Source organism: Diaphorina citri, unplaced genomic scaffold, assembly GCF_000475195.1.
Source record: "Diaphorina citri unplaced genomic scaffold, Diaci psyllid genome assembly version 1.1 scaffold412, whole genome shotgun sequence".
Classification (NCBI taxonomy): Eukaryota; Metazoa; Arthropoda; class Insecta; order Hemiptera; family Psyllidae; genus Diaphorina; species Diaphorina citri.
Genome location: NW_007377847.1, coordinates 86849 through 109156, shown reverse-complemented (window position 1 = coordinate 109156; position 22308 = coordinate 86849). Strand labels below are relative to the sequence as shown.

Below are 22308 nucleotides of genomic sequence, written 5' to 3'. Positions count from 1 at the left end.
ACACCAGAATCTCAGATCTAGTCTTGTCTTGTTATTCTTATTGCCCCGAAAGCGAAGTAGTAGAACGCCAGTCATTCCGAGAACCTTATCTATTTAGCTAACTAGGCTGACAGCGAAAAAGGAGTGATCGAGTGACATTAGAGCCCATTTTCTATTTTCGAACTTACTTACAGTACAGACCTATATTATTGAGTACCTATGTGTACCTTTGACATAATGTGTATCTACTCAAAAGCGTCTCCCAGACAGCCGGAACGTGTGTGGCCGAAAAATCTGGAGACCTAGGTCTGTCAGACCGTCTGAGAGATCTGGGCCTGAAGCTTTTTCTGCCACACACATTCCGGCGCGCGGCGGTCTGACAGACCGTGGTCTGTCGGACGGTCTGATGGGTGGCGGGAATTAAATATTTTCCTCTGTTCCAGTGAACTGTACTTCAGAGAGCTGCAATAATGAATCCTGCAGTTCAGCGAACGCCAGTTCAGTGCAGTGTCCAACACTCACCTGTACTCCCCCATGTCAGAATGGCGGGACATGTGCTTCCAATAATGTGTGCTTGTGCAATCATATCACCACGGGGGATCGGTGTGAAACCAAGTAAGGCCCTCTCCAAAATGTAGACTAGAATATATTTTGTGTATCCTGTCCAAATAGGACTATTATAAGAACGAGATCCATTCACTCATTCACAGTTCACATTTCACATTTCACACACTGATCGCTCTATCTCTAGAACCACAACACCTAGAAAGTTGAAATTTGGTAGGAATATTCCTTTTATGGTCTGGGTGTGCAATAAGAAAGGATTTTGCGAAAATCTAAACCGGTCCTGAGATATGATCAATTTTTGATCGCTAAAATCTCCCCATAAGAAATACACAGAGTGCAGAGACTGCGGGAGAGAAAACTTTTCCTCGCTCGCCTAATATTTGAGTTTCGTTTATGTTTTTAGTTTGATAAATACAAGTTCGGCCATGCCTTTTCCACAAGTTTGGCCATGCCTCGGGATGAACTAGCGGGATTCCGGAGCGAAGCGACGGAATTCAGCTAGTGCAAAATAATTCCTTAAGGAAACTGTAAAATTTCCTGGTACAATGTAGGAATTGAGCACAAATGCACAATACGAGTAGCCTAAGAAGCATACCTTCAGTTCCAATTTACACCTCCCTAGCGAGAGGTATCATAATGACTTGCAGTTAATTTCTACCACGAGTGCAGTTTGCAGTTGAAGAAGTTGCAATTTTAATTGCGGCATTATGTGGAGGTATAATTGCGGCATTAGCAGTGCTAGTCTCTGTGTTGAGGGTTTGTGTTTGGTGTTATGTGTAGAAATAATTACCCCTTCTTGATTTGTGACTGATGGTATGCCACTACCGCGACGGTACTCAAAAGTTCCAGGATCGATTCCCGTCATAAAGATTGAAAAATTAGGTGCACGACTTAACGAAACTATGTTCTTACTTAACCAAAAGTACCTATGTACCCAAAAAGAAAGTAATAAACAAGACATTGTGTTAAAGGAACTTTTCAGTCCCATTTTACCAATGTTAACAAGAAGAGTTGTGTATATTTTCCTTTCGGAAAAATTTCGTAAACGGAACCAATTCCAATGGAGCGTCATCTTGGATTTCCTATGGTTTAGTACAGGCGCTATTTTAAGTTTCCAAACGGAAATCGGTTCCGTTTCTGAAAGTTTCCCGAAATTCAAAATCAAAATACACCTTAGTAGATTGTCAAAGAATAATTTCGGGGACCAGCGAAACCTCGATCTCGTGCAAAATTCACGACCCTCTAGAAACCCAGTTTCATGCTGAAACTACTGCAATATATCACATGAAGACCAATGCAATTACTGCATACTTCAGCTCTGCTCTGAGTTTTAGTTCCTACATATTTCTTCTTACTATTTCTACTGAGGGAGAACAAAAATCCAAGAAGCATATTCCATAAAGTAACAAAACAAACATGAATTCTGCGCATAGTTCTATGATTTTGTTTACATGGGACGCACGAAATATTTTTATTTTATGGTTCAAAGTCCAATGTCCAAACCCATCCAGATAATGCCAACTTTAAAGTTTTATCTTCCTTTTCTCCTCTCACATCAGACCTATACAAGATTGATGGAATGCATGTCAAGCGCCAAGAACATATCTTGCAATTATTAATCAGCTAAAAACATTTGATGTTGAATAGAAATGCCGAAAAACAATGAAACTCTGTTTCGCGTTATTATAGGCACTTCGAACTCTTGACGTTCGCGCGCCTCCCGGCACGCTTGATAACAGGTTGGGTTCCACCTCAGGTAAGGCACTTTTGAAAGTTTTTAGGTTTTTACCTTTTATTACATAAACATAGTTGATTTTTCATTAATATCCGTCCTTCATGCACAGAACCTCAAGTTGCCAAATTAAGTCTTTAATGCATAAATAATTCTTAATGCAAAATAATTCCTTAAGGGAACTGTAAAACCCCGCCGGGAATCGAACCCGGGTCTCCCGCGTGCAAGGCGAGTGCAGTGACCACTACGCCATGGGAGCTGACTTTATAGGGATATAAGAGACTCACAAAGTCTAGGAGCATTCAAGACCTCCCTGGTGAAATATATTAAAGGCTCACAGTGAAAGAAATTGAGGTTTAAAAAGGTTTTTGCCTTTGAAGACGAAAAAACTCTTATGTACTTCTCTTATTTTCCCAACAATTGAGTACGGTGGTATAGTGTTTAGCAATATTAGTGGCACTCTTTTGAGTAAACTTCAAACTTACCAAAATGCTTGTGTACGTTATATCTTCGGGTTGAGGAAATATGACCATGTTTCTGACCCTAGAAGATCCCTAATGTGGTTGACTGTCGAGAAAAGACTGGAGCTCCAGACCTTATACAAAAGATACAATAATTATTTTTGTTCTTGTGAATTATATGTACATTTTATTTTTTTCTTTAACCCAGCGTAGATCTAAAAGAACTCTGTTGAGATAATATGTGGAGAAAAAAATTCAAGTCCCCCCTTTCCCGTTATGCTCATGAAATCATTGTTTTTCATTATGTAATTTTTACAATGTGAGCAATACCACGAGGGGGAGAGAGAGAACCAACTAGAGTAGTCCTCATAAATTTAAAAATTGTAAGAATGAAATATTACTGCAGCCCTAGAGCTCACCAAAGGGTTAAAACATTTAAAAGCTTTTTAAATAGCCTAGGTACTTGGAACTTGTATGTTTTCAGTACGCTGAAAAATATTATAGGTACGCAAGTTTTTTTTTCTACCAACAAAACTTTACTGAGCCTTTCATATGCTCCCAAATTTATTGGGGCTAAATTACCAGGACCTATGTATATACATACTTATATCTAGTTCTGGAATTCGGTATTGGTTAATTTAATCTTTAACAAGCTGGGCTTTCCTTCGTTTTATTTTCCTTTTTTTATGGAACTTGTCTCAATATCCGGAGACAACCGAAATGATGATGATAATGATAGCCATGGTAGTAATAATCTTAGTGTGACTATTAGAGGACTTCCTATTACCTTCTTTTAATTCAGTAGTCCCCAACATTTCAGAGAGTCCCTGATTCTCTGAACGGGTTGGAAATTACCAAATAATCCACGTGTGGACCTTTGATCCACACGTGTGATATAATTTGTCAAATCTCTGAAAAGTTTGAGCGACCTCGAGGCGTAAGACCTAAGAACCCCGCATTCTGTTCGAGCTTTTTTCAAAGTTCAGTCCAAAATATCAGAACTTTGGGCCCTATTAGAGGACTTCCTATTACCTTCTTTTAATTCAGTAGTCCCCAACATTTCAGAGAGTCCTTGATTCCCTAAACGGGTTGGAAATTACCAAATAATCCACGTGTGGACCTTTGATCCACACTTGTGATATAATTTGTCAAATCTCTGAAAAGTTTGAGCGACCTCGAGGCGTAAGACCTGAGAACCCCGCATTCTGTTCGAGCTTTTTTCAAAGTTCAGTCCAAAATATCAGAACTTTGGGCCTACAGTACAGGGCCCACCCCAGGGACACTTTTGATCTACATAATTAAATGACCATGACACACCATTCCATACATCCATGTTCTAAACCTGTGGATATTTACAAGTCCAAAATCTTGTGATATAATTTGTCAAATCTCTGAAAAGTTTGAGCGACCTCGAGGCGTAAGACCTGAGAACCCCGCATTCTGTTCGAGCTTTTTGCAAAGTTCAGTCCAAAATATCAGAACTTTGGGCCTACAGGGCCCACCCCAGGGACACTTTTGATCTACATAATTAAAGACCATGACACAACATTCCATACATCCATGTTCTAAACCTGTGGATATTTACAAGTCCAAAACTACTGATAGGTAGTGACTATTACAGCTCCTTTATTAAAGGAGTACCCATAGAAATAGATAGAGAATTATACCTATTAGAATCCTCCTTCGGTTTTATTTTGAACGGTAAATACCGAGGAAATACAGATAGTAGTGATGATAGTCACGTCAGCAATTTCAGTCCAAAATGGACACCAAACTTGGTCCCAATAATGTACAAAAGTTCAACATTTTAAATGTCCCTTAAAACCCAATCAAAACTTTTATCCGAGCTCACTCTCATGAAACGCAAAGTTTAAACAAAATAAAATATAAACCTACATAAGTCGGTGTATAAATATATGCCAACGTTACAGAACAATCTGGACCCTAACAAAAAATGACGACACGATTAAACATTTTGTTACACTGGTAATTACAAGTGTTTCGAGCGGAAGGAAGAGAGAGAACGGTGTAGGGAGAGAAGTAAGAGAGAGAACGAACAATCTGGACCCTAACAAAAAATGACGACACGATTAAACATTTTGTTACACTGGTAATTACAAGTGTTTCGAGGGGAAGGAAGAGGGAGAACGGTCTAGGGAGAGAAGAAGAGGGGAAGGGGTAGGAAGGAAGTAGAAATGAGGAACAATCTGGACCCTAACAAAAAATGACGACACGATTAAACATTTTGTTACACTGGTAATTACAAGTGTTTCGAGGGGAAGGAAGAGAGAGAACGGTCTAGGGAGAGAAGTAAGAGAGAGAACGGTCTAGGGAGAGAAGAAAGAGGGATGGAGTTATTGATTTGTTGGTTACACTTGATGCTTGGTTACAAAGCTATTTCTTAGATGGTTATTTTCTTTAGTTCCTACATATTTCTTCTTACTATTTCTACTGAGGGAGAACAAAAATCCAAGAAGCATATTCCATAAAGTAACAAAACAAACAAACATGAATTCTGCGCACATAGTTCTATGATTTTGTTTACATGAGACGCACGAAATATTTCTAATCTTACAGCACAAACATGTGTACCAAAACCATCCATAATATAAATAAGTATTTTTCATGTAGTTACTGGGTGGACCAAATGCCCTAAATGGCTTCCTCCTAAGACTAAACTACCGGCCTCACTCCGGCTGAGTGAGATAAAAATGTGAGTAGGTGGGTTAGCTTGTCACTGAAATCACCGAATGGAAGATAGAAACACCTTGCTTACAGGTTATACAATGACGTTAAAGCGCTATCACTATCACAAAAAGCTGTGCCTGTACCTACCGATCTCCTATGATCTCAGGCAGTTTACATCCTATAGGTAAAAATAAAATTAATATGACTTTTGCAGATACGAATTTTGAGGTTTTCTGGTCCATCCGGTATTCAAAAGTACTAGTATCTTATGTATCGCACTATTGTAGATACCATTGTACAAGTTAAGATCCTTACTCTAAATAGAACTTGCACTTGTAACAGAGTACCTATTTGATATTATTTCACAACCACAAGAGCATTCTTGGAAACAGATATCTGTACGCAGTTCAATAGCCCTTTTGAAGTTCTTCACAAGTTCAAGTGTAAGTTTAAGATTTCAATATTAGAAATCGATCCGCTCGATCGATGTCGACTGAAACCGTCTACACTGCCTCGACGACATTCACCACGTCGATCGACGGTCGTCGACTATGTGTGGACGCAGCTTTATTTTGACTAATGACTTTGGTAGCGTGTCACTGAAGCCATGTAATGAGCCATATCTTTGCATACATTATCAATCACAATTTCTGATCAGGGCTGATTTTATGTGGTAGAAAGTAGAATAGGTCCGTAAATACTTAGATACATAGGTAAATAGACCTTAATTTTATTCCTAATTTGGAATGCCAAGGAGGGACTAAAAATAGTGACAAGTCCCTATAATTTCTTATCCTCAAAAAGCCCCCTAATTTCCCCGATTTTGGGGACAGAAATCCCCAATCAGCCTATTCTGGAGACCCTGCTTAGTCTATACTGCTAAGAAAAGGTCATAAGGTCCACATTCACACCATCTCAGCATGGTTTGTTTATTTTCTCTTGGGTCGAGGCTAAGCTAGGCTAGGGTCGGGGCTAGGTTCGAGGGCCAGGGGCTCCGTTGTGGACGCCTACTAAATCCGGTCCTGAAATGATCCCATCACCTATTGGGACCCGAGTTGTGGTTTATTCACTATGCCTAAATCTACATTTTAGGCGATGTCATTTTTTAGGGGACTTGCGGTTTGTGACAGTAACCCTATTGGGAGAATAATGCGTGTGTGGCTACAGCTGGAATTCTAGAGAGAAACTTAAATCTACAGCTGAAATTCTAGAGGGAAACTTAGATGTACAGCTGGAATTCTAGAGAGAAACTTAGATATACAGCTGGAATTCTAGAGGGAAACTTAGATGTACAGCTGGAATTCTAGAGAGAAACTTAGATCTACAGCTGGAATTCTAGAGGGAAACTTAGATTTACAGCTGGAATTCTAGAGAGAAACTCAGATCTACAGCTGGAATTCTAGAGAGAAATTCAGATTCCCCGTAGAGAACTAGTGAGTCCTGGCTGTCCTCCTTGCTAAGCTAAGGAAGAAGGCAAAATTCACTTGCCAAGAGAGAAGAGAGGCAAAATTCACTTGCCAACATGTCAAATGTGTAGGACAAGACACTTTAGCCGTTGCTCCCATGTATGGACACACCAATAAATCTGCTAACAAGAGATCACATGGTTCTCTAATTACAACCCTAGATAAACTACGAGCACGATACTTCCTCCATCCAGATTACAAATAGGCCAGCCTAGTTAGCTTGGTTGGTAGCGCGTCTGACTTGTCAGCGCTAGGCCGCGGGTTCGATTCCTGCCCGGGGCGGATTCTATCCTGAACCGATAATGTTCGTTCTCGGAATGGCTGGCTTTCTACTATCCTGTCTTCCGTCTCTGGATTTCGGGACGTTAAGACCTTGGCAGTTCTCAGCTGACTAACGATGACATAGAAAAGGATCTATCAGATCTTAAAGCTCCCTAATCCGAAAGTTCCAAAAGAGGGGGAGAGCACCTAAACTTTTTCACTGGGATTTCACATGACACTCTCTAAGTAATTGTTTACATAAGGAAGAGAAGACCTCAGAAGATTTCAAAGCTCCCTAATCCGAAAGTTCCAAAAGAAGGGGAGAGCACCCAAACTTTTCGCTGGGATTTCACATGACATTCTCTAAGCAATTGTTTACATAAGGAAGAGACCTGAGTCTCAGGTCAGAGTTGCATTTGCCGACGTTTGAATTTATGTCCCAATGTCGCTTGCATTTGTATAGTCTGTGCCTTTTAGCTTGAGAATTTGCTAGCCAAAACTGTGAGAATCAACCAAAATCAAAAGCTTGTATTACACGTCATAGGAAGAGAATTCTGAGAACGGTGTTCAAATTGTTGTCAATATTAGGGAGTACATATCAGCTCCTAATGAAATACATACTGGTACCGAGGTAACGTAGCTTTGTCTTTTGTTGACTCCTCTAAAATATTCCCAAGCTAAAAGGGACAGATTATAATAGCCAGTAGTGCTGTTAGACCAAGCTTAGCAGCTTGGCACGAATTACTTGTTACTTATACCTTACTACTAGTAGTAAATGTACGTTGAAGGTTATTTACGGTTTATGTCATATTACTTTGCAACATGTGTTGGTCTGTTAGTAGCCAAGACAGCATCATGTGTGACAAAGTGAAGGGAAAAACGGTACATGGGAACTCGCTTTCTGATAAACCATCAGGTTGTAGCTTTTGCCGTTTTGACAGGCATGGCAAATGTGAACTTGTGAGATACCTACCTTTGATATGAAGAGCTCCATGAAAAAAGGGTTTTGGGGGACCTTTTCTGGCGGGGTGGATGATTTTATCTAACTCTAACGGAGTAACAAGGTTCCTCCTTGGAACAGATTCCTCCTATCATGTCTTTCTTCTCCCTTTGCTTTCGGGACGGTAAGACTTTAGCAGTTAACACTTCCAATATCTTTTCAAGTTATAGGTCCTCCCTCACACCTACTATGTCAATTTCTTCGTAATGTATTAGTATAGCTTAGGCTTATGACTTTGCACTTTGAGTCTCCATTATTCTAAATGCACTGGATGTTCTCTTTCAGGCTGCACTATTGTCCAATTCATGAAAGAAGGTCAAGGGAAAATCCCTACCATCCAAACTTCAAACCTGATTTTCCCTATAAACATTGACGCAACCTTGTCCTACCTGAAAACCATAGGCCTTTGGCACGAATTACTTGTTACTTATACCTTACTACTAGTAGTAAATGTACGTTGAAGTTCAGTGAAGTTTAGAAATCACTCGGAAAAAAATTGTCCCAGAAAAGCTCGATCTCGCCGGAAAAGTTTTCCGGGCAAATTTTCTTTATTTATACTTAGGAATGCTTCACTACTAATACCCACGGTCAGACCACCTTAATGTGTGTCGCGGAAAAAGCTTCAGATCTAGATCTCAAGCTTTCTGACGTATACCGACTGTGTCTGTCAGACGATCTGATCGTGAGAGACTGGCATAAGGTATAATTCCAAAAACAATATAGCTATTTCAAGAGTTTGACGCATTCTAATCAACATCTACTGATGAGAATGCCTCCTATACTATTACTGAACCACCGTGAAAAGCTTCCTTAAGTAGCATACACGCCCTGTGTACCATCCACTATGCTACATACAGACATTATTATTATTTTATACTACTAGTTACTACTCGAGTGTAAATATGTATACTATAATGATGTATGTATTTCCAAGTACTATGTACGAGTTTAAGTACTGACATTAGCGTATTTGGCATGGAGCGTTACCCGTACCTCTGTCCAAACGAAAGTTTCAGTCCATATTAGTACATGTAGGTCTCGGGTATTAGTGGCAAGTACCCGGAGTGTTGCATAAATCTTCGCGATTATTCATGGGGAACTGGCTACTCTACACATACAATGTAGTTTACTGATACTTGGATTGCTTGGTGGATTAGAGGCTTCATTTTGGTTTCGTGCACGGATTTAGAAGAAAAATGAGTATCTAGATGACCGAACTCTCAAATGTGTGCTTGTTTGACGAAAAAGTGCCATGTGTACCAAATGTGAAATGTGTACTTAATTGACGGAAATAGGTGTTCAAAGCGTCAAAAATCCATTTAGCTTCTAGCGACGCCTAGCGTTGCTTAACTTTAGTAACTTGTGGTTGTGTGTATAAATGTTGTAGCCGCTAGAATACCATCCACACCCACTTTGAAATGGTGTTGGATGTTGAAAACCATCCATCCATCCACTTTACAAGTGGATGTTGAGCACCATCTACTTTATAAGTGGATGTTGCACACCATCCACTTTTGAAAGGAACGTGACATTTTTCACATCCAGTTGTGCCAGGTTCTCCCCTATTTATCTCGAGAGTGCTTGGCAAGATTGTTCTGTAGAGAGGTAGTACATCAAGTGCTTTCTAAAAGGAGACACAATTTTCTCGTCTTTTCACAATTCCTGAAGTGGAAACTTCCTCTGTTTGTGACTTGTGGGTATCTTTTGTTTTTATGTTGCTTTTTTCCCCCTCTCTAGTTGTTGGGGACGGTGATTTCCATCCTTGCTCTTTAAATAATGTACCTACGCCTTTATACTTTTAAATTAAATCTTAATATTAGTTTTTTCCTATTATTCCTCTTTCTTTGATTCCCAAAACTCTAAACTCTTCATTTCTATCATGACTGAAGTTCCTGTAATTAGGTATCCATGTAATTTTATTTTCAGGTAATTATGTAATAATTTTTTTTTTTTTTTTACTACCTATGCCGCGTTTGAGCTTTTTTTTGCGTCAGGTTTTACGACTTCCATGAAACAGATTGGGAGTTGATCTTCTGATTCGCCGACACACCTGTGTGTTTCTTTGGCTATTTAATTCCCATCGATGAAACAGCTGAATCTTTAATTTTATTATTATTAATTTTTTTTAAGAGGTTTGACAGAGGAAACTGTAACTGCTAAGATCTTATCGTCCCGAAATCGAAGAGATAAGGAAGACAGGATAGGAGGCCCCGATCGGACCTTCAGGGGTCGTCAGGGCCTTTTTTTCTGAGATACTATCATGTGCCTCACAAATTAACTGACACTACCTACTTGAAATGCATTTTCCTCCTCTGAGATCAAAGTAGCAAAACCAAATCTCTACAATCATCATGATTAATTACTCTTCCAGTTATTTTGAACCCTTAAAATATCCTAAACCCTTTGATAAATGAGAAATAGTTTTGGGTACTCTGGTTTTGATTTACCTTTATGAGGAGCATGATTTAGGAGTTCTCTTTTGAGTCTTTAGGAGTTTTTTTCTGTAGTGTTTCTTTTAATAGTTCTGCTTTTAATTGTTCAATGGTTAGACACATCCAACAAATAATGATGGTTTATATCTTTCATTTACGTCGGAAACCCTTCATCCGCTTCATTCTTCCTTCATTTTTGACGCCTCACGTTAGATAGAGGACCAAACATTGCTTTAATTCCCCCCATTAAAACCTGATCTCTACAATCATCATGATTAATTACTCTTCCAGTTATTTTGAACCCTTAAAATATCCTAAACCCTTTGATAAATGAGAAATAGTTTTTGGTACTCTGGTTTTGATTTACCTTTATGAGGAGCATGATTTAGGAGTTCTCTTTTGAGTCTTTAGGAGTTTTTTTTTGTAATAATTTTTAGGTACATTCATTCGTATTCCTTCCCCTATATCTTCTTTGTAGACATCACACATCACATTCTGTAGTGTTTGCTACTGTAGGTATCTCTTCTCGCCCATCTGACGGACACTACGGGACGGACATGCTACGACACAGACCCTTGAAGTCCAGGGTAGCAGATGTTTCATCCCTACGGAAGAAGGCAGTGAACACCAATTGAAAAAGAAAAAAAATGGGTTTACTGTTCCAGCTTTATTAGATATTATGTTTGTATGGTAGGTATCCCCATACCATTTTATAAGGAGGAATTTTTTAATTGTGTTAAGCATACTTAAATGCTTGTCACAAATATCGTTTCCCGAATGTTACACCTAGATAAATTTCATGACTTGACTTGGACTTGAAGCGTTAAGAACTGCACCACTGAGATTGGTAAACCATTTTATATTAAGACTTGTAAGTAACGTACTCTGGCTGAGTAATTGGATCTGGGTGGTCCATAAGGTTGATCCAAAGGTATGACGCGGTATGTCATTATTATAAGTGAGAACCAATTGTCATAAGTGTTCTTGATATACAGGGTGTGTAAAAAGTTAATTTATGACAAGGTAATTTATGACGTTGCGTAATTTTTTACTGATAATAAAGAGTGCCATAAACTTGGACCCCTCTCGGGATTGAATTTGGGACCTCCGCAGCTCCGCTCCGGTTTCTAAAGCTGTGTCCACAAATAGTCGACGGCCGTCGATCGACGAGGTGAATCTATGTTGTCGAGGCAGTGTGGACGGTTTCGATGGTCCATCGACGCGCGACGTCCGTCGACTATCTGTGGACACAGCTTGAGTCTTACCCAGGCGAGTTAAGAACACCCGGGTAGCGATTATTAGTTTTTTTTTAAGGGGCTTAAGTTTTTTGAGCAGGGTTGTTGAAATTATCGATGACTGGGCTTCGTTTCGAAGCCGCAGGTTAGCGTTTGATGAGTTTGGTGAACATTGGAACTCAATTATGTATGTTGTTAAGCACAATGTCCAGGTCTATAAATTTTGTTCACACTTCATCTTTTCATTAAATTTTATGATTTGTGTGTCATTTCGTGCCTCCAAGACACCAGAGCTTCGAATATAATTATCAGATGGCTTCGGCATGTCATGTCACTCCAGCTCACCTCTTTTGGCTGCTGCTCTCAAAACGGACCCTCATAAAGTTTCCAGATCAATCAAGAAGTGCAAAGTCCAAGAGAGTTTCAAGCTTTCAAATGTAAAGTAAAAGTTAACAGCTGAATTTTCTTCGAGTTCTCACAAGGTACGGTAGCTACCATTACAAAGCTACGGTGGATATCACTACAGGTCGAAACACACTACCATCACGTCACGTGATCTCACGTGACGTGATAGTAGTGTAGCTGTCCTGAACGAAATTACCTCCAATATTATAGGAAAACTTTGATATACATCTTTCTGACTTCTCATGAGCTCACGTGACGTGACGTGATGGTAGTGTATTTCTACCTCCAATTTTGCTGCATTTTCTCCGAGTTCTCACAAGATATGGAAGATACCATTACAAAACTACGGTAGATACCACTCGGTCACGCTTCTCGCTTCTATTGGGGGACATAATTGCTTGGATTTTCAAAGCATCGAATGTGTCACTTGTATCTTGGAATTCTTGGAGCCCAGTATGGCAGAAATGTTTACAGCTTTCATGTCGCTGTATCCATGGCAACGAAAATCGTGTATGTTGGAGTCATGCAGTAATGTACAGGCCAAATGACAGGAGTACCTCTGCTGGCCCTAGACCTCAATTGCTTCATTAGACCATATTGGGAGACTGTAGAATATCAACAGTGGCGAATCTGTGGGAACACTTGGCAGAGGGTTTATCCCACATGATAAAACTAGAAGTGCAGGAAATGTACTCAGGGAAAGGACCCCTCATCATGATTGGAACCCTAATCCAAACCATATATTAGGAAATCCAAGATGGCGCACCATCAGAATCGTTTCCGTAATAATGGACAATCCGCAAAATGATCAGCAAGAATAATGGACAATCCGCAAGATGATTGATTTATATCTCGACTTATGTGACGAGACAGACGTGGTCTTGATCAAGCGGTCAAGACTCTGGCGAGGGCGAGACTTTGACATGGTCGTAAATACAATTGGATTTCCAGTTTCATCGAGATTCATTGTTCTAAAGACGCTGGACAGAGCGTATACCAGTGGTTACCAACAAGAGCCTTTCGTTGGTGACTACTTTATTTTGGACTATTTTAGAGTAACCAAATTGAAATGAACCTAATTAGGCTTTACTGACAACGTAGGGAGAACATATCGGTAATCTTTGGACTCGGAAACTCGGATAGGCGCTAAAAGAGCATTTAAGTGCCTTCCAAAGAAGACAAATACTGGCAAACACAGCATACTTTTATATTTTTGCAGCAAATTGGGGGAATAATGACCCTTTTTTCATTGGACCTTTTTTGGGGGCTGACTCAGACTGGGAATCGCTGACGTAGACAATCCTCAATGGGACTTCAGACTTCAGCTCATTTTCAATTCAGTAAAATATTCCTGGAACGTTGAAACAATAGGAGCTCTTTGGAATCTAAACTTTAAGCTTCAGATAGAACATGTGGTCGCACTGACTCTCCTATACAGGTATTCGATCTCCCTATAAGGTGGTGGGCTTATCAGGAGTCGGCACTCTAAAAAGAACTGGCTTGTAAAAATTTGCTAGGTCAAATTCAGCATGTGCATTAGAAAGACTTGAAGTGCCTCTTTATAACAGCAGTACCTAAGGTTTACTACAGTGGTCAAATTCTACAAAAGTATTGAGGACAAATTTACTTTCTATCTAAAAAGAACTGGCTTGTAAAAATTTGCTAGGTCAAATTCAGCATGTGCATTAGAAAGACTTGAAGGGCCTCTTTATAACAGCAGTACAGCAGTGCCGCAGTGCCTAAGGTTTAAATTCTACAAAAGTATTGAGGACAAATTTACCCCCTTCGGGGTATGTTCCCTTCTAATTTCCAGACGATTACTTCAAGAAGATTGACAAAGGAAACTTTAACTGCGGAGTCTTTTCGTTCCGAAATCGAAGAGAGGACAGAATAGGAGAAAACAAGACGTTCCGAGAACGAACCTTATAATCTGTTGAGGGTAAAGTTTTCCCCGGCCGGGAATCGGACTCAAGATCTAGTAGAATTCGTTTATTCGTTTACAAGGCAGGCACTAACTAGGCTGGCTAGACAAACGTCTTGAACATACCACCCAGGGACCCCAGGGGTTCAACTAAATCGGAAATCAAACTTACAAGAGTCGGAAAACCACGGTGTGATACCATCCCATCGCGCACACCTTGTTGTAACCGGGAGAAACACCAGGGCACTCACAAGTAGTGCCACCGTCATTGTAACAGATCAAGCTCCAAAACTTCCAGCTTCAACACTTCCGGAACAGGCGGTATCAGATGACTTTACGTCGGTTGCGGTTGACTATGAAAACATGCATTGCTTATGGGTTTATGGCTCTACATGAGATTGCTATGGGGGCTTCGAATTGACATTAGGGGATGTCGGTTGCGGTTGACTATGAAAACATGCATTGCGTATGGGTTTATGGCTCTAGATGAGATTGATATGGGGGCTTCGAATTGACATTAGGGGGATCCACAGGTAATTCTTGATCTTGTGGTGAGATGATGACCGGAAGGATGAGTGGTTTGATAATCCTATGTCATTGGACACTGACACGAGATGGCACAAATTTAGTGAAAAAATCAGAAGCTGTATTGAATTAGGTCCCTATGTGTGGTAACTTGTGGTTGTGTGTATAAATGTTGTAGCCGCTAGAATACCATCCACACCCACTTTGAAATGGTGTTGGATGTTGAAAACCATCTATCCATCCACTTTACAAGTGGATGTTGAGCACCATCTACTTTATAAGTGGATGTTGCATACCATCCACTTTTAAAAGGAACGTGACATTTTTCACATCCAGTTGTGCCAAGTTCTCCCCTATTTATCTCGAGAGTGCTTGGTAAGATTGTTTTGTAGAGAGGTAGTACATCAAGTGCTTTCTAAAAGGAGACACAATTTTCTCGTCTTTTTACTATTCCTCAAGTGGAAACTTCCTTCGACTTGTGGGTATCTTTTGTTTTACTTTGCTTCTCCTCGCTCTTGTCAGGGTTGGCAATTTCCACCCTTTCTCTATGTCCTACACACTGGACTCCGTACAAAGGAATTTCCTGGCGCCTAACCTTAGGTCCAGCAGCAGGTGTGGTCATAAATTTGTTCCGTGATAAATTAATTTGATTCCAAGATTGTAAGCGCCTCAAATGATACATTGTCACGGTAAATTGTCAGCTTCTAAGGCCAGCCACTCACTATCAGGTAGACCTGACGATAGGTACACCTGATCAGGTCTACCTGATAGTGTGTGTGCTCATCAGGTATCAGGTAGGTCTGACAGGAGGACCTGATCAGGTGTATCTGTCAGGTCTATTTGATGGTGAAGTGTCAGCTTCTAATCTAAGCAACCACCGGGGAAGATATCACACTAGGCAAATGGGCATGTAATGTTTACAAAAAATGTAAAGAGGCTTTCTTAGATTCACCAACAACAAATGAATTCACTATTTGCATATTGATCTAACGAGAAGGTATCAGGTAGGTCTGACAGGAGGACCTGATCAGGTGTATCTGTCAGGTCTACTTGATGGTGAAGTGTCAGCTTCTAAGCAACCACCGGGGAAGATATTACACTGGGCAACTGGGCATGTGATGTTTACAAAAAATGTAAAGAGGCTTTCTCAGATTCACCAAAAACAAATGAATTCACTATTTGCATATTGATCTAACGAGATTGTACCGTGTAGGTACCCTTTAGCCGAGGACACGTCTACCCAGCCTAGCCAGCTTCGGTGGTAGTGCGTCTGCCAGAAAAGTTCAGTGAATTTTGAAGCGGAAGAACAGGTAGAGTTGGGTATCCGAATATTCAAAATATCACTAGATACTTGTATAGGTAAGATAGGTTGTACTGAAAAAAAGCATTTCATATTGAGTTTTTTCGTTTGATTCAAAAAGAGGAGAGAGTAAAATTCACTCAAAACTGACAGAAAATTGTAAATCATGCATTCAAATAGAAAGCTGACATTTACCTTTCATTTGTTTTCAATGGTTTGAAGAATAAAGATGAAGCGGTTCCAACAAAAGACAGTGCGAATCCTCCGTCAATTGCAATCAAAAGCTCAAAACCTGCAGCCAAAACTACTCTCAAAGACGGAGTTATGAAGGCAAGTCTTCAAATTAATTGATCTACAATTTTAAAGTTATTACATTTATTATTGAGCTATGATTCTTTAGAGAAATCGAAGAGAACAGAGCATCCATTATTGCATTAGGAATCCAAAAAAAGCTGACGGAAATAAAGAATAGTTTTAGTTCTAAGACATGAAAGGGTGTATGCGTGTATACTATATCCAAGCCTTTTGATTTATCATTTGACATATTACTAAATAGAAGAAACAAATTATAAGTGGCAAACCCTCTCCACTTTTCTTCTCAGGATAAAAAACCAGATCGCAAAGCCATGCTGATACGATCGAAAGCGGAGCAAAACATATCCATCAAATCTGACCTCAAGAAATCAAAAAGCACCCTGAGACCGAGTGTCAAATTCAGCCAACGTGTTTCAGCTCAAGAAATCGCGTGTAAAGTCAGTCGATCAGACGACACCCAAGTTATTGCCCAACAGAAATCTGTACCCAATCAGAAGTTTGATAAAGCCCAAGAACAAATTGGTAACAAATCTTCGACCAATCAAAAGTATGAGAATTCTCACGGACAAATTGGTCATAAATCGGCGACGAATCAGAAGGTAGATAACGCTCACCAACAGATTGGTCACAAATATGCGACCAATCAGAAGTTCGAACTCAAAAAGAAACCAAACATAGTCAAACCGGTTCAAAAGCAAAAACCGTATATGTATAGTAGATAGGTAGAGATTGACTTCTTAGAGTGATACAGAATTTTAGAGGGTCAGATTTCACTGATATGCTCTCAAAAACTGAACTGAGGTTTTAGGGACACGTTTTAGAGTAAATCTACATTTTAAACTGGAATTAGAGTAATTGCTTCATTAGTGAATTTAGTTTAAACTATGGTTACCATTAGGTGTTGAGGTATTTCTTGTACCAAAGCTATTCTAATCTAAATCAAAATTGATGATGTTGCTTTGTAAGCAATATTGAAGTTATAATTGAAATCACAAATCACTGATTATTCATTTATTGAAAATAACTGGAGGTGAAAAAGCACAGAACGAGATGGAAAATGTGCCAAATAAAAGTGTTTCGTCAATGAAGCTGCCTCCAATACAATCTGTAAAACAGGTAAATCTGGGGAATACAGTTCCTGCTAAAACATCTACTGGAGAAGATTTCGAACTTCCGGTGCGCGATGTACTGTTGGTAAGAATTGCAGATTATTTAAATTTTCGTACAATCATGTAATTTGATTAATGTTGATTTTTGTTAAGTCTATACCAGGTATGTCTAGGGATCAGGTTAATTCCATACACAAAAAGCCCACTCTGGAGCTAGTGCCAAATAAAAGTGTTTCGTCAATGAAGCTGCCTCCAATACAATCTGTAAAACAGGTAAATCTGGGGAATACAGTTCCTGCTAAAAGATCTACTGGAGAAGATTTCGAACTTCCGGAGCGCGATGTACTGTTGGTAAGAATTGCAGATTATTTAAATTTTCGTACAATCATGTAATTTGATTAATGTTGATTTTTGTCAAGTCTATACCAGGTATGTCTAGGCATCAGGTTAATTCCATACACAAAAAGCCCACTCTGGAGCTTAGGTGTAGGAGCAAAGAGCCCCAAATGATGGGTTAAGCTTATACGAATCCACAAACGTCTAGTCTAGGTATGAAAATATGTTATGTCTAATCAGGCTACCAATGGAAAGTTACTAAAAAGAAAAAACAATGATCCACTTTCGCTAAAACTGAAATATTCTCCCCCACTTAGGCGCCGAAAAATTCTGCTGAACTTTTGACCACCAATACGGCCAACGTTGGCGCTCAATCTGAGAGTATAGAAATCAAAGCTGATCCAAACAACAGCGACTACGATAAGTTCTACAAAGAACTCAAAATCATGCAGGAAACGCTGACTCAACCACCTGTTGTGAATCTTCTATGTGTGTAGTAGATAGGTAGAGATTGACTTCTTAGAGTGATACAGAATTTTAGAGGGTCAGATTTCACTGATATGCTCTCAAAAACAATTGATACCTATCGAGCTGAACTGAGGTTTTAGGGACACGTTTTAGAGTAAATCTACATTTTAAACTAGAATTAGAGTAATTGCTTCATTAGATCATTAGTGAATTTAGTTTAAACTATGGTTACCATTAGGTGTTGAGGTATTTCTTGTACCAAAGATATTAAAGTTATAATTGAAATCACAAATCAGAAATCACTGATTATTTATTTATTGAAAATAACTGGAGGTGAAAAAGCACAGAACGAGATGGATTTCCCATAGCCCATAATATGAACAGTAGGTAATTAGGTATCGTCCTATAAATACTGTCAGCAACTCAGCATCTTGGAGGTCCTAGGTGAGCGGTTCTCATGAAACTTGTTTTGATCACTGAGCCCCATTAATATAAAGCGATTCAGTTTATAGCCCAATAAAATCAATACGGTAATGTCTCCAATAAATTATATCGAGCATTAAGCATTAAGATATTTAATGCTCTGTGGAGAGATATACCGGAATCAGTTCATAGGACGAGATGGAAAAGATTCGAAGAACTTGGTTGGAATTGCGCCAAAAAACTACTTTGGTTGGTATCAAGGCCGAGGGGCCAAAAATGACCGAATTTGATAACTAGGAATAAAACAATAAAAAATATGAAATTATGAATCGCCGGAAAAATAAAAATTTCGGTGAAACTTCTACTGATACAAAATTTAAAAGCTCGAAATTAATTTAAAGATATTTTAGATATGTTAAAAAATCAATTCACAACTTTCAACGAAAATATTAGATCCCTAGACAGCAATAAACTTTATTCAAATTACATACTTTGGGACTCACAAAGACAAAATATTAGAGTAATTCTGTAGGTATATTTTCACACACGTCAAGTTAAACTGAAAATTCACACATTCGCGAGCGTTTTGACGATTTCAAAGCTCAATTTCACAGAGCCTACCTTAGCGCGCGCTATATCACTGAAAACTAAACTCAAGATAATCTTCACCAGGTTGAAATGTAAAGTATGGTCCTCATGCTCTTCAACTTGATATGTTAACCCGTTGCTAGAAGATGTTAAGGATGAGGAGCTAGACAAGAAAGGATAACATCTTAATGGAGGACTCAGTAACTTTGTAAAGTTCCATATGAATTGAGATGAAATGTCTGTCTTAAAATAAAACCAACCCTACCAACCCAAGTGAAGAGTATAAGTCATTATTTCATCCCAAGAAAGAAAATGTCAAATAAAATTGAACAAACTTAGAACAATGGGTTTTAGAACCGTACCTGTTGGGGTCTCTAACCTCCTAATATCAGTACCTAATTACCTATGGTCGTAGGTCCCTTAGGTACTGAGGTCTAAATTCGAAAACGTTAATATGTATCCACTTGATAATACATATTTGCCAAATATTATTATACAGATGTTTTAGATATTTGTTGATTATACCTACGCTTAGAGCTGAAACTGCTGAAAGATTAATCCACTGAAAAACTGATTCACAGAAAACTTCAGGCAGGTAGCCTCAAAAAAACTGCTTCAGCAAAGGCAGCGAAACTAAAACTCTTTAATGGCTATCTACTAGTTGTGTAAGAAATCCAGGTGATTTTCCATAAAAAATTTGAGGTAAGTGATAACATTTCAAAACGTATTTTTTATCCAAGTAATTAAAAACAGTTTGGTTTCATGTCGGTTTTAATACCAAAGTGGTACTTCTAACCAGGTACTAACCATCTTCCAACCATGTACTAACCATTTTCTAACCATAGTCCCCAAGGGTGGGGTGGTAGAGAATGCCATAGGCATTAACCCCACCCTTGATCAAACTTTATTTGTATTTATATGTATATACTTTTTGTTATCATCTGTATATTTAATAAAGTTTGATCCAATTGTGTAATAATAATAATAATAAAGAAAAGATTAGTGGTTGGGTGGAAGAGCTCCTCTAGGAGAACCCTGCCACTTAAAAGAAAGCCGTAAAAAATAATAATAAAAGAATGTGCCCTGACTTTTTCTACTTCTACATATAAAGCAACGTACGGGTTTCAACAATTGGATGATTAAGGCCAAGCAAGAGGAACCGAAACAAATTCATGGAATGAGAGAGAAAAAAAAACACTAAACGGTTCAATTTGAGAAAGAGTTGTAAATGTCAAATAAAATTGAACAAACTTAGAACAATGGGTTTTAGAATCGTACCTGTTGGGGTCTCTAACCTCCTAATATCAGTACCTATGGTCGTAGGTCCCTTAGGTACTGAGGTCTAAATTCTAAAACGTTAATATGTACCCACTTGATAATACATATTTGCCAAATATTATTATACATGTTTTAGGTGTTTGTTGATTATACGCTTAGAGCTGAAACTGCTGGAAGGTTAATCCACTGAAAAACTGATTCTCAGAAAACGTCAGGCAGGTAGACTCAAGAAAACTGCTTCAGCAAAGGCAGCGAAACTAAAACTCTTTAATGGCTATCTACTAGTTGTGTAAGAAATCCAGGTGATTTTCCATAATATTGAGGTAAGTGATAACATTTCAAAACATATTTTTTATCCAAGTAATTAAAAACAGTTTGGTTTCATGTCGGTATAGTTTTAATACCAAAGTGGTACTTCTAACCAGGTACTACCCATCTTCCAACCATATGTACTAACCATTTTCTAACCATAGTCCTGGAATGTACATCGTGATTTATTGGTACTAGCTTTGGAATCTTTTACACGGTACATAAGGTAATTTCTGAAGTAGGTATTTCTGAAGAGCATCTCATCTCCTTTGAAAAGGCTCCCCACTGTGGCATTTAACTGCATTGGTAATCTTCCTGGCGCCTAACCTTAGGTCCAGCAGCAGGTGTGGTCATAAATTTGTTCCGTGATAAATTAATTTGATTCCAAGATTGTAAGCGCCCCAAATGATACATTGTCACGGTAAATTGTCAGCTTCTAAGGCCAGCAACTCACTATCAGGTAGACCTGACGATAGGTACACCTGATCAGGTCTACCTGATAGTGTGTGTTCTCATCAAGTATCAGGTAGGTCTGACAGGAGGACCTGATCAGGTGTATCTGTCAGGTCTACTTGATGGTGAAGTGTCAGCTTCTAAGCAACCACGGGGGAAGATATCGCACTAGGCAACTGGGCATGTGATGTTTACAAAAAATGTAAAGAGGCTTTCTCAGATTCACCAAAAACAAATTAATGCACTATTTGCACATTGATCTAACGAGATTGTACCGTGTACCCTCTAGCCGAGGACACGTTTCGTTCTTTTCAGAACTCATCAGGTAGACCAAGGCTGCCTCATCTAACTGCTAGACATTTATGTAAATAAATTGTTTTCGGGTCGATGCTCTTTTGTCGAAAGTTTACAACATTAAAATGGCCTTTTAGTGACTTTTGGGCTATTTTCCTGGTGACTTTTGGGCTATTTTCCTGGTGACTTTTGGGCTAGTTTCCTGGTGCCTTATGGGCTATTTTCAAGTGGACAACTATATGTTCAGGCAAGTGTGTTAGCCTTTTTGCTATTTTCAGGTAGACCATTACATTTTCAGACAACTCTATTAGCTCTATGGGTTAAGGGCTATTTTGCTATTTTCATGTCATAAACCTAGAATACTCTCGAACGTGCCTCCTTTATTGCAACTCTTTAACAATCCGCAAGAATAATTGACAATCCGCAAAATGATCAGCAAGAATAATGGACAATCCGCAAAATGATCAGCAAGAATAATGGACAATCCGCAAGATGATTGATTTATATCTCGACTTATGTGACGAGACAAGTCTTGATCAAGCGGTCAAGACTCTGGCGAGACTTTGACATGGTCGTAAATACAATTGGATTTCCAGTTTCATCGCGTTTCATTGTTCTAAAGACGCTGGACAGAGCGTATACCAGTGGTTACCAACAAGAGCCTTTTGTTGGTGACTACTTTATTTAGGACTATTTTAGAGTAACCAAATTGGAATGAACCTAATTAGGCTTTACTGACAACGTAGAGAGAACATATCGGTAA

At 39.0% G+C, this 22308-nt stretch overlaps 1 protein-coding gene and 1 long non-coding RNA gene across 2 annotated transcripts in view; one reads left to right on the top strand and one right to left on the bottom strand.

Moving 5' to 3' along the window:
- LOC103508584 (laminin subunit gamma-1) overlaps positions 1-22308 on the bottom strand; it is a 126681-nt gene that overhangs the window by 56488 nt on the left and 47885 nt on the right. The window lies entirely within an intron of this gene.
- LOC103508578 lies at positions 15948-16303 on the top strand. The gene is made up of 2 exons (XR_541331.2): positions 15948-15982; positions 16195-16303. It is a non-coding gene; the product is annotated as an uncharacterized LOC103508578 (long non-coding RNA).